This window comes from Octopus bimaculoides, chromosome 13, assembly GCF_046866305.1.
Source record: "Octopus bimaculoides isolate indiv1 chromosome 13, ASM4686630v1, whole genome shotgun sequence".
Taxonomy (NCBI): Eukaryota; Metazoa; Mollusca; class Cephalopoda; order Octopoda; family Octopodidae; genus Octopus; species Octopus bimaculoides.
Window position 1 is genome coordinate 44,395,651 of NC_142940.1, and position 17,847 is coordinate 44,413,497.

General features: G+C 35.7%; 1 protein-coding gene and 1 long non-coding RNA gene across 2 annotated transcripts in view; both read left to right on the forward strand.

The window, feature by feature from the left end:
- Nucleotides 1–9,767, forward strand: part of LOC149132903 (uncharacterized) — a 64,906-nt gene extending 55,139 nt beyond the window's left edge. The window contains exon 2 of the long non-coding RNA XR_016244034.1: nucleotides 9,506–9,767. This is a non-coding gene — a long non-coding RNA (uncharacterized LOC149132903). The remainder of the gene's footprint in view (nucleotides 1–9,505) is intronic.
- Nucleotides 1–17,847, forward strand: part of LOC106877995 (glycine receptor subunit alpha-3) — a 184,053-nt gene that overhangs the window by 70,899 nt on the left and 95,307 nt on the right. The window lies entirely within an intron of this gene.

The window sequence follows — 17,847 nt, forward strand, 5'->3', positions numbered from 1 at the left end:
ATCATTATGAACGATTTTGTATAAGCGCTGTATAACAATCTTCACAATAAACGTCGGTAAAATAAATAGTTATTTTGATTTATGGTTTGAGAATTTACATAAAATATTGTGAACATTTTTTTGAGGGGTTTATGAAGATATTCAATGTAATTTTACTCATGAAAAAGATCTCATTTTCTCTGGAATTTTTATCGATATATCATCTGAAACAGTGATTTAAGAAAGCAGAAATAATTGTAAAGACGGAAAAGAAAGTTTGAATTAAAAAAAAAAAGAATCGATGTTTGAGATAAACAACAAATTTCGCTCCTCTCACTTCGCAGTGATTGTACGTTTACTTCAACGGCATAAAATTATCATCATATAGACACAGACATGACTACACAGTTAAGAATACTACTACGGTTGGCACTCCGTCGGTTACGACGACGAGGGTTCCAGTTGATCCGATTAACGGAACAGCCTGCTCGTGAAATTAACGTGCATGTGGCTGAGCACTCCACAGACACGTGTACCCTTAACGTAGTTCTCGGGGGAGATTCAGCGGGACATAGAGTGTGACAAGGCTGGCCCTTTGAAATACAGGCACAACAGAAACAGGAAGATAGAGTGAGAGAAAGTTGTGGCGAAAGACTATAACAAGGTTCGCCACCACCCCCTGCCGGGTGTCTGGGAATCGAAACCGCGATCCTACGACCGCGAGTCCGCTGCCCTAACCACTAGGCCATTGTACCAACGTGGTTTTGAGTTCAGTGCTACTATGGGGTACCTGGAGCTATTTTCTTCTACAATAGCCCCGGAACGACCAGTGCCTTGTGAGTGAATGTGGAAGACAGAGGCAGTGTGGCAGCTCATCGTATATATATATATATATATATATATATATATATATATATATATATATATATATATATATATATATATATATATACATACATACACGTGTGTGTGTGTGTGTGTGCTTGACAGCCGCTGATGGCTTGCTTAAGTCTCCGTAATCTTGCAGTTCTGTAAGAGAAACAGATAGAATAAATACTTGACTTCAAAAATAAATCCTGGCGTTAGTGGTGCCTCGGGACAACTACAGCCCAGTAATTAAACAAGTAAAATGATATACAGTCCTCAGAAACTACTCGAACATGAACCCATAAAATGTGCATAAATATATTCATGCATACATAATATATACGTGCGCTCACACATGCATATATATATATATATATATATATATATATATATATATATATATATATATATATATATATCTTGTTCTTCCTCTGTACTACTACGTATCTCGCCTTACCCCTCTTGTTCTTCCTCTGTTACTACTACGTATCTCTTTTTTCCCCCTCGTATTTCCTCTTTTTCTTTTTTCCTCTCGTTGCTCACCATTCTTCTACTTCCTCCCTCTCTTTCTCCCTCTACCACTCTCTCTCTTCCCTTTACACCGGCATGGTCACATGCTTCCGGTCAATAATCCTTTCCTTCCTTGGCTTTCGCCAAGTAACACACGCCACCACTTTGTCTCTCTCGGTTCCGTGCCTCATCGCGTTCATACACACATAATTTTTCTCGTCTGGCCGTAAAGCCTTCTGTTTGTTTTCCTGTCTTGTCTTTTGTCCGCCACTACATTCCTCCATGGCTAGATTTAATTTGCGTATACAGATTTAATCTGCGATCCATGGGACGAGCCGTTTTAACGTTGCGTCCTGCCCGAAGCTCGTCGAAACGCCGGTGTTAAAACGTGGGTAGCTGATGAAGTAGAATGTTCTCTATGTGGCTCGTGTGTTCTCGTCTACGTTTGTTTGCAATGTCCTGTACCCAGATATGCACCTATACATACAGGTGGATGTCGGTATGCACATACCTGTACGTATATATGCATATACTCATTTACTTTTGTTATATATATATATATATATATATATAAATTTAAGGAATGGAGAAAACGCATGTTATAACTGCATACTTTATTCCGACATATGTTTCGAAGAATTACAATTTATGCGATCCATAGGAATCGGCGATGTTAAAAATGTAAACTTCTCCTTAGGGAAATGCATGGGAATCATCCTAAACGTAAGACATTATGTGTAAATTTATGTGTATGTGTGCGTATATATATATGTGTATATAACTATGTATGTATGTATGTATATATATTTGTATGTATGTGTTGTCCATCCTACTATCTGGTAGCGTCCAAATCTCTAACGGTTTTTTCAAATGAATCACGTCATAACATTATCCAACTATAGTTATCATACTCGGTCATAATGTCTTACATTTAAGATGATTCCCATGCATTTCCCTGAGGAGAAGTTTACATTTTTAACATCGCCGATTCCTATGGATCGCATAAATTGTAATTCTTCGAAACATATGTCGGAATAAAGTATGCAGTTATAACATGCGTTTTCTCCATTCCTTAAATTTTTAAATATACTCAAATACCCAAAATATCAAGGAGTTTCTGCCTCACCAACAGGAATTACACCACAGTTATTTTGTGATCTTTGCTACCTTGGTTTCTATTAACCCATTTATTCTATCAGAATTATTATTTATTAGGATAGAATAAATACATATAATTATATATATATATATATATATATATATATATATATATATATATATATATATATATATATATATATATATATATATATGTGCTCACACATGCATATATATGTATATATATATATACTGGCGGTGCTTCAATATGTCCACAGCTTTAGGCTGAAACGTAAAAAGAATAAAAGTGTATATATATATATATATATATATATATATATATATATGTATGTATGTATGTATATAAGCATACATTCATACATACATGCTAACATACATACTAAAATACATACATATTATACATATATACATACATCAACAGTAATATAGACCGCCTCTACCTGAAACGAAATCAAGGAGGTAATAGCTTAAAATCCATTGAACCAATGAAACACTCTTTGAAAATAGGCCAATGTCCTTCCGACCACAGCTATTAATTATCATCTGTTGAATTATATTCTTGGATCAAGTCAAAGTGCTTGAGGTAGTAAAACTTTCCCGATACATGGGAACCAGACCATAATACTATTGAACAGAGGCAAACACATTTCAAACAGAAAAAAGCAAAATGTAAAGTAAATTTTTATGAACATAAATAAAAAAATAACAGTCGTACGATAAAAGAAAAAAAAAGCATAGAAAGGAAGCCGAAAATAACCGGAGCAATACAGAAAACACGTGACAATACGTATCAACAACAAAAGCACATACACACACACGTACTTGGTCACATGATAGTTTGAAAGTACAAACCAAACATTTTAGTTTGTAAGTGTACTTCCCAACAAGAAATTCCTTGCCATGAACCGTTTCATGAGAACAAATGCGTGGAAATATTTTGTTCAAAAGACCGGTGTCTCTTTGCGAAAATGTATTTACCAAGTAATCTAGAGTAAAATGGTAACATACCTAGACTGCAGGGCCGTTCCTGCAAGTACGCGGAGTAAAATTTTCTTTATTGAGAGAGGAAGAGTGAATAGCAACATATACATTGTCTAAAGCTGGTTCCACATTTTGGCAAACTAAACTCTTTGTTTGTGATCGTACTAAGGTCGATTTAATCCAGTAACCCTTTTCACTATATTGCTGAACTTGCGCCTAAGTTAGAAATTATGGCAGAATTGTTAGAGGATTAAAAAAAATACCTTGCTGTATTTTTGTGTTTCTACAATCTGAGTTCAAATCCCACCGAGGACAACTTTGCCTTTCAACATCTCGCGAGTCAATTAAATAGTTAAAGCATCAGTCGAATACTGAGATCGACGTAATCGATTATCCCTGCTCCGCGAAATTGCTGACTTTGTATCTAAATCTGAAACAAAGATAAGGTGGCGAGCAAGCAGAATCGTAAGAGAGTCGGAAAAAGTGCCTTATGTTATTTGCATCTGAATTCAAATCCCTCCGGAATAGATAGAATACAGTACCAATTAAGTACTAGTGTCGATGGTATCGACTAATCCCCTCCCCTAATAACTGCTGTACCTAAACCAGAAACCATTATTACTATTTTTGTTGTTGTTATCACATTTATGTTCTGAGTATAAATCTTGCCAGCATTAACTTTGTCTTATTCTTATGATCGATAACTTGACTTAAACACAATATTGTGCTCAACAGACAGTATTCTTATCTATAAATTTTTCTCTTGTGCCTGGTTGATGAACATATCAGAAGAATGTCAACGAGGGAGACCATGTGATCGGTCTGCAAGAAATAACAGCCAAATTGCTCTCAAACCACATCTGTGTTAAATAAGGAAAAGACAAATTCGACAATGTAGTCCTAGATATTCTAAAAAAGACGAGATTACCACAACTGGAGTGTCTTTGATGACAGGTCTGCTCGATTAGGATAGACATAGTGTTAAGCATCACCAGCGACAACAATGGTAGTATTGACGTCAGAGAACAAAAGAAATAAGAAGTAATATGCTAAGCTTGGCAAGAAAATCTTACGGTTTGTTGGACACGTAGAACAAAAGCCAAACTGATATCGAAAGATTTAATTTCTTCTCTCATTTCTTGCCAGGATTAACTTCATCTTTCAGCTGCTCGGCTGTCAATAATTTCTGTAAATATATAAGAGAGTTCAAGAAGGTGATTTGCCGTTAGGGATGAAGTAATCTAACGTTTCTGAGAGTTGCTCTAATTCTTCGAAGAGAAAGAGTACATAACAGCGTTATCGTTTTGGTTGTAAAAATTACAAATGAGAATATTAAAGTGAACTGAGAAAACGAATAAAGTAAAGGAGTAATGGGAAGAGATTAGTATGGGGAGTAAGGGGTGTAAGCTAGTGGGAAATGACGTGAATTAGTGTGCGAAACTGTTCGATGGGAAGGCGGTGAAGCAGTGTTGGTCAGGTCGAGTGAGGTGGTAGGTATGTGAAAATGCTAGGTAAAGAGATGGACAAAAAGACACATACACAGGCAATTTTGAAAGAGTTATATTCTTCTTTTTCTTGATGAATAGTTTTCGTACCTAAGTATAGTAATAGAGCTTATAAAAGCCGACGGAGGAGCCTATATTCGGTCATTTAACTTGCTAGAAATATTTATGGAATTCCCCTCAGACTATTATATATCGACAGGTGACATGTATGCAGGGTAATAGAGTAATGGACTCACTAGGCTGTAAACAAACCAACTGTAGAATATCCATTAGAGATTCGTGTAAATTTTAGTTTCTGTTGTAGTTGTTGCTGTTTAGATTCCAGATTAACCATTGATCAAGAAGTTTTCTGATGAAGTGTTCAGGGTGTAATTTTTGAACAGAATGAACACTTGCATCAGGAAATTCTCTTGATCTAGATTAATCTGGGGACCAAACAACACCAACCAGTACCAGCACCAGCAGCAGTAGCAGCAGCACCACAACAACAACAACAATATCAAGAATTAGAGTTTACATGAACCTTTGAGGGACCTCTACAGAGTTGACTGATCTAGAAATAGCAACCAAATCTTCCTAATGTCACACATACATACTACAGTTTTAAAAAAAAAAGAGAAAGGACACATTTGACTAATGTGCAAAGATAGAGGTTTCTCCCTTCCAAAACAGGTGGGGCGAGGAAAAAATGAAAAAATGGCGTCTTTGATCGTCTGTCAGCTCCATCAGGGCCGATCAGGATTAAACAACAGAAACAAAAGCAACAGCTGTTTCATAGAATTCATGTTTAATGAAAAGCAATGTTTCATGACTTAATTTACCCATATCGTAATGAATGTTGGAATGAAACTCTCAGGGGTCTAACTTAAAACTAAACAAGTAAAAATTCATCTCTAATCCGAAATGCACTTTCTGCTGTAATCCATTATCGTGTTTGTGGATGGTGGTAGGGGAAACGACTAATGAATATGGAAAAACACGTTCTGCCGTAGGGATTTGAAAATAGCACTCTTCATACGCTTTATACATTATCGAAGATCTATTACTCTCTCTACATCACTCACGCTTGCACACTTTATCTATCTATCTATCTATCTATCTATCTATCTATCTATCAATCTATCTATCTATCTATCTATCTATCTATTTTTTTCTTACATTCTTTCCCTCTCTTACCTCCTTCCTGTTATATACGCACACATATATGTATATACATATGCATGCATACACAAGCACACATACACACATATGATATATAATATTTATAGACGTAGTTGTGTATGCTTGTAGGCTGTGTGAATGGCAAATTTGATTTGTTCTGTAAATTATACATATTGCAATGAATAACAAATATAACCGAAACCAATAATAACAAAACATTTTTCTTTCATCAAAAATGCTTTGCATACACATTCATATCATCAATGCCCACGCAACACTGTATAGAGTGTATCAGTCAGTCATAATTGATACTAGAGAGATTGTCACTATTTATAAAATATAGTACATTTAACAAATAACAAAGCATACTTTCATGCTATAGTGTGTGTGTGTGTGTGTGTGTGTGTGTGTGTGTGTGTATGTGTGTTCAACTGAATGTTGTCTAAAATATATATTACCGTAAACTTATATACTTGTAAACATGGATATGAAGTGTGATTGGTCACTTCAAGTTACTGAAGCAATTGTAAATTATGGAAACACACACACACACACACACACACACACACACACACACACACACACACACACACACACACACACACACACACACACACACACACACTCAAGCACGCACGCATGCACGCAAGTATAGACACAAACTACATTTTCCAAAACTCTTCTTCCTTCTTGCCATTTCTTTTCCTCTGTGTACCGTTATCATAGCCTGTGGTATCCGGGACACCATACCCAGCAAAACACTCGTGTAGAAATTCCACTGTTACCGTGGATGTCGGTTTTCTACATTTACTCATTTCTGGACATTTTGTATAGCTATCTAACACTGTTAGATGATACGATCGGTTTAACGGTCCTACGAAGTTTATGTGTAGTCTGGACCGTGGAATATCGGTCTTGGGCCAAGGTTGAAATTTTATAGGTGGTGATTTCGCTGCAAGAGTACACCTTCTGCAGGATTTTACCAACTTCTCGGTATCAAGACCCATTTTGGCCAGTAAACATAACACCTCATAAGCGACTTCATTCTAGACATTTCTGGATGTCCAGTGTGGAATTCATTTAACATTCGACCCTATAGTGAGGCAGGCATTACAACACTCTGTGCATACATAAGCACATTATCACATATCGAATACAAATTCAAAACTGTGTTACGTCCAGCCACACGTATTTTTTTTATTTGTTTCTTCTGATCTCACTATTTTTTTCATTTTTATTATAAACTCGTCCGTCTCAGTCATAATCTTTATTTCTTCCAATGTCACCGGCAATTTACGCACAACATTGCACAATATATTTTAAATTTCATTTTCGGTTTTTAACGCCGTTATCACTGTGTTTTCTAGTGGTTCACTGTATTTTGGTATTAATCTTGACAAACCATCTGCATGTCCCAATTTTTTCAATGGCAAATACTCTACCATGAAGTTGTAATTCAGTAGGATCGTTCCCTAGCGTTGCAATCTGTTTGCTGTGTGAGTGGGGATACCCTTTTTTTTTAATCCATAAATCGACAATAATGGGCAGTGGTCTGTCTTCAGACAGAACCTTCTTCCATGCATAAATTTATGGATTTTTTTTTACCGTAAATATGATGATCAATGCCTCTTTTTCTATTTGAATGTAGCTCTGCCGGCAATAAAGAACTCAAAGCATGAGTTACTGCTTTCAGGCTACCATCTTCATCCTTGTGTAAAATCACAGCTCCGATACCACTTTCAATAACATCTGCTGCCACTACTATTTCTAAATTCGAGTCAAAGTGTAATAACGACAATTCCGATGTTAAGACGTTTTTAATTTTTTCAAAAGCTTTTTGGCATTTGTCCCATCAGTTACACTTAACGTCTTTTTGAAATAAGTTATTCAGAGGTGCCCTTAAATCGTGCATATTCGGCATGTACACCTGGTAGTAATTTGCAACCCCCCACCCCAATGCTTGTAACGTTGTAATGTTGTTGGGAGAGGAATATTTTTTATTGCACTCGCCCTAGACGGGTCTGGTTTGCGTCCATTTTCATCAATAATCTGCCCTAGGTATTTTATTCTTGGCATAAAAAATTCATACTTTTCCTCGCTGAGCTTAAAACCATACTCTTATTCTTTCGAAGACCTTTTTCACATGCTCAGCATGGTGACCTCGAGATTGACTTTTTATGAATTATATCATCCAGGTAAGCTACAGCGAAATCCGAATCTGCGAGCATAATGTCCATAACTTGTTGGAAAATGCCACATGCTACCTTTATACCAAAGGGGTGTCAATTAAATTTATACAACCCTTTATGGGTATTTATTGTCAATAATTTCGAACATTCTTCATCGAATTTTACTTGCAAATATGCTTCAGATAGGTCCAACTTTGAAAAAAATTTCCCTCCATATTCAACTTCGCGAAAATTTCCTCCGGACTTGGTAACAGGTAATTATATGGTATCAAACATTCGTTTAATTCCGTTGAGAAATCAGCGCATACTCGGATTTTATTATTGTTTTTCTTGACATAAACTGTTGGGGACGCCAATTTTCCAACAACGCCAAGCTTTTCAAATCTATCTAATTCTTCGTTGACTTGTTTCACCGCTCCGAAAGGTACCGTTCTTTTTGGTTTAAATACCGGTAGAGCGTTTTCTTTCACTTGAAACTTCGCCTCTGTTTTGGTGCAAAGACCCAATTCCTCAGAAAAAAACTTCTGGAAAAATCTGTTTTAATTCTTTTTTAAAATCTTCCGACGCCTTATTTGTAATGGCAGAAAAACCATCACATTTTTACGAAAAATATTTATGGGTGGGTCCCATAAGTTAAATAGTTCTGTTCAGTCTGTTCCAAATAAATTATATTTTTCAACACAAAAACTTTGGCTTTCAAGGTTTTTCCACGAAATGTAACGTCACTTATCATTTCGCCCATAAATGCAATTTTTTTTTCTGAAACACCGCGCAATTTTCGAAGTTTCCTTTAATCTAGGTTTCCCTATTTTTCTCCGTGTATCTGTATTAATTATTGTTGTCTGTACCCAATAGTAACTTGATATTCACATTATTAATTTTTTATGGACACAAATTTTCTTTTCTGAGAGTCGCTTAGAATTTTTTAAACAATACATTCTTTCTAAACGTCTTTTTGTTTGACCCTTTTTTGTTTCGCTATACAATGTGAGATTTTACGTCCGATTTTTCCACAGTCAAAAGATTTATGATTCTTAATAGGATAACTACACACACACACACACACACACACACACACACACACACACACACACACACACACACACACATACAGAGCGCATAAGGTATTTGAGGATATACCTTTTTTGGGTCATTGCTCCATTTTTTGCTAACACTGTATAATCTTCATTTCAGAAAATAATAAGAGCAGACCCTCAGCTTACTCAAGAAATGAAGAGGCAAGCTATTATTGCGGTAATAAAGGCTGACCATAGGGATTTAGAAATATCTCGACTTTTAAAAGTTGCAGATCTTTCGTCTACAATGCTTGTAAGGAGCTAAAGACTAAAGATGGAAACGTATCACCAGTATCAAAACATAAAAAGCATTCTAAACACTCTGAAATCATCAGAACACCTAAATTTATCCAGTAAGTTCAACAGACCATTGATTACGATCCCAGAAAGTCCATTAGGTCAATTGCAAAAGATCTCCATGTGTCAGAAGGAACAGTCAGAAATGTCCACGAAGACATCAAATATAAGTCTTAGATGATGAGTAAAGGTCTATTTGTCAGAGTGAAAGTTTTTCTCGGTTGAAAAAAAACAAAAAACAAATCAAATCTTCTTCTGTTGGATTTTTCAGTTTGTTTAAGAGCCTTTTAGATATAATGGAGTGATTTTCTTTTGCATCGTTGTAGGATGGGTCGAAACGATTGTTGTGAGCAATAAATTTCTCCTATATTCCATTTTTCGTCTCTATCATTTGTTGTGTGCATGTATAAATAAATGCCTATGTATGTAATTCTACATTGTATATGTTATATATATAAATATGCCTACATACGTATTTAATAATATGCATATATAGTTATATATATATACGTATCCATTATATTTAAAGTTTATATTTCCATTATATCCCGTATAATCGAGTGTAAAAATATTAAATTAATTTATCATTTAGCCATCCAGGGAGATAAGATAGAAATTACGAGAACGTATATTGTTGTAATGAACATCAAAGTCAATCAAGTATTATATAATTGATTGTATCTCCACAACTTCGCCATATACTAAGGTTATGCATAGTATTCGATTTCATTACGCGCTTATCAGATATTGGTACAAAACTGATGGCCCGGAATTAATAGAAGCATTACCAGCAGAGTGTAGTTAAAAATAAAGTTATACGCGCATGCACACACACACACGCACACACACACACACACACACACACACACACACACACACACACACACACACACACACACACACACACACACACACACACACACACACACAGAGTTTTAGTTTAAGTTCCTCCAATATTCTGGTGCACGCTGGGCAGCAAGTTGGCGTCAACGCTTCCTGCTGGTTGCAACATTCCCTGCATCTGGCCGTGTGATATTGACCTCCATCGCATCGGTTACGAATGTTCTGTGTTATATGGTTCTCGCTCTTCTCTTTCATTTTCCGTTCAGTGGTTTCCATCTGAATGTTGCTTTAGAAACCTTTTTTTCTTGAAGCCGGAGTGTGTGATCTGCTGACCTGCTAGTTTTGATCTTTCTTCTTTCTTTTTTACACTCCAGCCATGCATGGGCATGGCCTTGAAGAAGTTTTAGTCGAATGAATCGACCGCACTACTTATTTTTTTTTGCAAAGCCTTGTCCTTATTCAATCGGTCTTTTTTGCCGAACCGCTAAGATACGGGGACGTAAACACACCAACACCGGTTGTCAAGCAGTGGTGGGGGCAAACACAGACAGACAGACAAATAAACACATGACGGGCTTCCTCCAGTTTCTGCCTACCAAATCCCCTCACAAGGCTTTGGTCGGCCCGAGACTATAGTACAAGACACGGTACCTAGCAATGATTTCGTTACATATTTGTTTTATGTTTGCTTGTTCCAGTCATTGGACTGTGGTCACGCTGGGGCAACGTAATTTTTTAGTCGAATGTATGGACTCCAGTACTTATTTTTTCTAAAGCCTGTTGCTCACTCTATCGGTCACTTTTTATCAAACCACTAAGTTACCTGGACGTAAGAAACCAATGCTGGTCGTCAAACGATGGTGGGGAACAAGCACAACACACACACACACACACACACACACACACACACACACACACACACACACACACACACACACACACTCATATACGACGATCATCTTTTAGCTTCTGTCTATCAAACCCACTGACAAGGTTGTGACCTGCCCACTGGGCTATAGTAGAAGACATTTGCTCATGGTGCCACGAAGTGAGACTGAATTCAAAAGTCTTGTGGTTGAGAAATACACAGCAACACCTGCGTTACAAACTCTCTCACACACATATACACTCATATACATATGTGTGTGTCATTGTGTGCGCGCGCATGCGTGTTTGTGATTGTGAGTATGTGAATAAGCATATACAAACACATGTAACTATGAGCTATGTAATTTGTAAATTTAATCGAAAAGTTATTTGAAAAGATTATCAGCAAAAGCTGTTAAACAAATTATCAAATACTGCAATCGTGTTTAGACATTTCTTAACTATTAATCATATTAGCTTCGAGAAATATACATCAAATACACAATTCAAGCACACCCACCTACGTATGTATGTATGTATGTATGTATGTATGTACTGTATATATACATATTTGCATCTGTATCTATACAAGGTATATATACTAATCTCATATACATACGCGCATGAACACATATGCACAAACATATACTAACACATACACACACATATATAAGGAATATGGCCAGGATAGTGTTCTGAAGAGTATATTGACTGGCCTCAGTTCTTCATATCATATTTATTTAGACACCTTGTATTACATTTGTGAGTGCGCATGTGTACGTGTGTCTGTTTAGTTTTGGTATACTGTGGTTCGTTTTCGCATAAGTAAGTGGTTTGGTTTATGTTCGGTTCCAGTGTTTGTATATGTGTTTGTATGTATGTGTATATGTGTGTATTTGTGTATGCGTGCGTATGTGAAGAAGGACCTATATAAGGAACTTTTAGTAGATAAATAAAAAGAAGAAGAGCTATGAAGAAGCTTTTGAAAGAGGTATTATATTAGAGTTCTTGGAATCTAGTGTGGGCTATCGCTTTATTCATTTGCATTTATGCGGGTAACGGACAGGTTAAATTGTGTGTGCAAAAAAGCGCTAACCATCCATTGTGTGAGTATTTATCTTTCGTTGTTCGTATTGTACCAGATGCATACCAGAGGTTTACAGACTTTTTCAGGAGTGATATTTATTGATTTCAAAGAAGTACGAAACTAATCTTCTACAAATTCCCAATTAAAGTAGGTTAATTTTACCTCGCCACACTTGTAGCACTCCAGCTACTTCGTGACGATTCCATGAAAGTCCTCCAAAGTGAAAGTGTCCATTACTCTTGTTACAGCCTCCTTCATCTTGAAAATAACTGCCTCTAAGACATGTGCGTGTGTGTGTGTGTGTGTGTGTGTGTGTGTGCGTGTGAGTGGGTGCGTGTGTGTGCGTGTGTGTATATATACACACTCTCCTCCTCACACCCACGCATACACACTTAAAGCTGGATTATTTTTCTGTCATACTACAACTACGAGTTTCAACGTAAATTCGGTTTTTGAGGCGTAGATAATTTTCCAAATTCTTGCTTCGATTGCTGAGATAACAATTGAAAAAAGAAATAACAAATCATTAAGTATGAAAGTATTAAAGTGGACGACAGACTTTATTCATAGCAATCAAAGCATTAACGCGCATAAAATGGAAAACCGAATACTATGGAAAACCGAATTTACACTAAAACCAGTGCTATTTTAGACGGCTGATACAACTTTTTAATAAGATTATAAGTCGATATTTTTGTACTGTTAAACACCTCCTCGCTTCCCCACCCCGGAATTGCACTTTTGTTCGACGCTAACAATTCTGCCAATTCTTCACTATATATATATATATATATATATATATATATATATATATATATATATATACACCCATATATGTATACATACATATATGTCTATATAATATACGTATAAATATATATTTTATATATCTATAATATCTTTACATATGTATACACACACACATACACACATATATCATTTAAAACGCTTACCATTAATGCCTGCTATTTATTCCCTGTTGATTTTCATAAGATTGACTGTAATTGTTCTGTTGGACGCTCTACTGATCCTGCTAATCCACAATTGGAAGCACATCATTGCCATTATATTGTTATCTCAATTTCTACTATTAGCACAACGCCCATGATTATAGTATAGCTCTTAAATGCTGCATTTAATCAGATCAGGAATATACAACATGATTTCCAACAACCACAAAACAAAAATTTCATTTTGAAAGCTTCAGTACGGTTGCCTGACTTGTTTAAATGGAGTCAATAAAAATTTTCCCCAAACTGTGACCTGCGGTCTTAAAACGAATGGATACTGTGGCCATTATAGTCATAGGTATATTGCATCTGAAAGAATAATAACGAAGTTGCAACGGTTGGTATGACCTTTATTAAGGTTTATTAAACAACAATAAAATCGCATACTGACAATTTGTTAGTGACAGAAAAAGATTGTGTCGGGCACTCTCATTTAGTCTCGTATTTCTTAATAATCTATGTTCTGAGTTCAAATCCCACCGAGGCTGATAAAACAAGTACCAGCTGAGTACTGGGATCGATGTAATCGACTTATTCCTTCTCTTAGAATTGCTACTCTTGTGCAAAATAACTAAAGGAACCACCGAAAGAAATAATAATTATTAACGCGGTGAGCTGGCAGAATCGTTAGCACGCCGGGCGAAATGCTTAGTCGTATTTCGTCTGCCGTTACATTCTGAGTTCAAATTCCGCCGAGGTCGACTTTGCCTTTCATCCTTTCGGGGTCGATAAAATAAAGTACCATTCTAGTACTGGAGTTGATGTAATCGACTAACCTCTCTTCCTAAAATAGCTGGCCTTGTTCCAAAATTAGAAAGAATTATTGTTGTTGTTGTTGGAGTCGCTAAAATAAGATTTAGGTTGTTTACCGCAACTTATATATCGATCCATTATTAATATATGCCAAGGTTTCAAACTACAAAGTCGCTATCAATAAGAATCAATAAAATAAAATACTTTGCGTTATTTGTATTGTGTATTTGCGGTCTGAGTTGAAATCTCACTGAGATCGACTTAACTTTTATTGTTTCTGTTAGATACCCGTAGAGTACTTAACCAATCAACTCGTACCTATGTTAGAAAGCAGTAGCAATAGTAACAGTCATCTTTTAAAATTAAATAGTAAATAAATTTAGAAAAGGAAGGATTAAATTAAAGATTCACGAATGTGAACAACTACAATCCATCACAATCCAAACCAGATGTCAGTTGCTATAAAAGTTTTATGAAACGAAACAACAATCGAAAACAATTAAAAAAACAAAACGAAATGAACTAATGAAGAATAAGAAAAAAGTGTACTAATCTCCGATAATCGTCGTAATTCAAATAATCTGGAAGGACATTTCGTAGAGGATATAACTACACTAAAGTCTGCTAAGAGAATAATTATAATTTGAATTATGTGAATAGGCTTATGCCAGGAAATTCAGCAACATTAGATGTAGCTAAGAGAATATTATAAAAATAACGAGTCTGAAAATTAAATGAGACTGAAATGAGATAAATCTTTAAACAATAACAATAATTGCTTTTGGTGTAATTGTAACTATTCTTTCTATATTATAATGTGAACAATAGCGCGGTGATGTGGAAGAAGAGAGTGAATGATGGATTAATTTTCGCAAGACAGTGAAAGAAAGCAAAGCAGTGTTTGTGACATTTCGTGGTCATAAGAGACTAGTAAGATTGAAGAAGTAACTTGAACGTCTGTTGGTTGGTATTTGCAGGACAAAAATAAAATAAAAAGAGGTGGAAATAATTCCATAAGGTTGCAGTTTTAGAAAGCAAAGATTGGGCGAAGTGAGATAAAATAGGCAAAAAGGAGAAACAATTCGATTGCAAACCGGTGGCAGACGTGACTTCAGTGAGTTTCTGTTGTTCAGTGGAACCGAGCAGTTGAACGACTTTCTTTGAATGCGTAGGTCTAAGATGTTTGTATGTAACGCAAACATATAAAATATTTGAGTATCAGTCTTATGCGGTCTTATTCGAGATTTGTAGAGAAGCATCAACTGATCAGGGCTGATATATTTCCTGGTGATAAAGAAGAATCCTATTCTTTGTGATGCGGTCTTGATATATCATATACGTGTGGTTACCAAAAGAGACCAGCAAAGGTTATCGAGACTAATATATATAAAGATTTTGAGAGTTTTAGTTATGTGTTATTCTTGATTTGAGAGGGAGACACACAATGCTATTTCTTTGAAATATGAAATGATTGTTGTTGGCACTCCATCGCTTACGACGTCGAGGATTCCAGTTGATCCGATCAACGGAACAGCCTGCTCGTGAAATTAACATGCAAGTGGCTGAGCACTCCACAGACACGTGTACTCTTAACGTAGTTCTCCAGGATATTCAGCATGACACAGTGTGACAAGGCTGACCCTTTGAATTACAGGCACAACAGAAACAGGAAGTAAGAGTGAGAGAAAGTTGAGGTGAAAGAGTACAGCAGGGTTCGCCACCATCCCCTGCCGGAGCCTCGTGGTGCTTTAGGTGTTTTCGCTCAATAAACACTCACAACGCCCGATCCTATGACCGCGAGTCCGCTGCCCTAACCACTGGGCCATTGCGCCTCCACTCTTAAGGAAATAATGTATGGCTATATGACGTTTAGGTCATGTGTCGACGATGCTTGTGCGAGGAAAGTTAAGGTGTGTATCATATGAATGATATACAGTACTTGACTTAACAAGTGTCTGGTGTGTTAGTGAGCCTGTTAAGGATATAAATAAGTGTAGATAGTAAATGATGTAGAGAATCCAGAATAACAGTTAATTTAGTCTCCGAGTTAGTATTGTCGATGCTGGAGATGTATGACTACCAGAAAGAAATGTGAATATATTGACGGTTCCAGATATGATGAAGGTGGGGAGAACAGACTCCTTCGTGAATTGAGAGAAATGGGTTGTACGGAATGTGGGTTCTAGGTACGCGTTGGTACCAAATTTCATAGTATTTTAGAGTATAGAATTTGTGGTACCTCATTATCTCCCAGATTAATTTTGCTTTTCATTATTCATTAACGATAAAATAAATTGCCATATTTATTTTCTTAAACAAATGCTATTAATTATAAAATGATTAATTTTCTATACTTGTGAATTTGCATTTTTTCATTTTATTAAATATAATTAAAATATTGATATTTTTTAACTTTGACGTAAGGAATTTGTGACGCTAAGGAAAGTAATTCTAAGTAAAGTAATGCAGCAACATTGATGATGGTTATAGCAAATAAGAGAGAGAGAGAGAGAGAGAGAGAGAGAGAGAGAGGTGACGTTTATTTGTTAAAGTTATTGACTTGTTTGTTGGTTGTGGTAGCATAGCCATCATTATCATTAGTATCAGCAGTATAATATTTTTATAATATTTTTATAATATTTTTATAATATTTTTATAATATTTTTATAATATTTTTGGGTTATTCGTAATGAGTTCACATCACTGTAGTGCAAAATTTGAAATGAATACTTCAATATGTAAAAATTTGAAATAAACATTTAAGTAAGTTTGATCTGCCAGATTATAACAGAACCTTAACTGAGAGAGTTTACTTAAGAAATACATTTTTGCATAAAACAGAAACTGCTTAAGCATTTATGAAGCTAATTGAAAATAATTCTTATTGATTTTATTTTATTTTTATTGATCATTGTGAAATACCGCAAAAAATTAGCTGACATTCGCATTAAAATATATGAACTGCAATATGTCAATAAAATATGCATACGTGTCTCCCTAGAGTTTATGCTGACTTCATAGCGGTGGAGATTGTAGTAGCGCAAAAAGAAACGACGACAGTGAATATTTTTCATTTGACAAAAGTTCCTATTCTTGAAAATTTGTATGTGATTTAACGCATGAGAAGATCGAGCCTGGACAATCCCTTCGTAAATTTCATTATTAAAAAATAAAGAAAAAATTGTAATAGTCATTTGTTTGTTTATTGCTTCTAGTGACTGCATTAATAGTAGGGAAGCTAATTTCTTTATTGCATGAATCGTCGCGTTGGTTACTCGTGGTGATGGTGGGAAATTTTGTTGCTTTATTTTTAGAGTGGTGGTGTTCGTTGTTCGTGAAAGCAGTAGTTGTTTGTTTGTTGTACATTGTCATGGTAGTGTGGGAAACAACAGCGACAGTGTTCTATATTTCATATTTCTTTTGCTATTTCATTATAATGATTTTGTAGTGAAGATGAATAACTCATATTTCCTATAGAATTTCTACGGGTCTGGGAACTTCTTATAAGTACCAGTTGAACACTGGGGTAGATGTAATCGTACTTCATATTCTCCCGAACTTGCTGGCATTGTGCCAACATTTGAAACCAATATATACATTTAC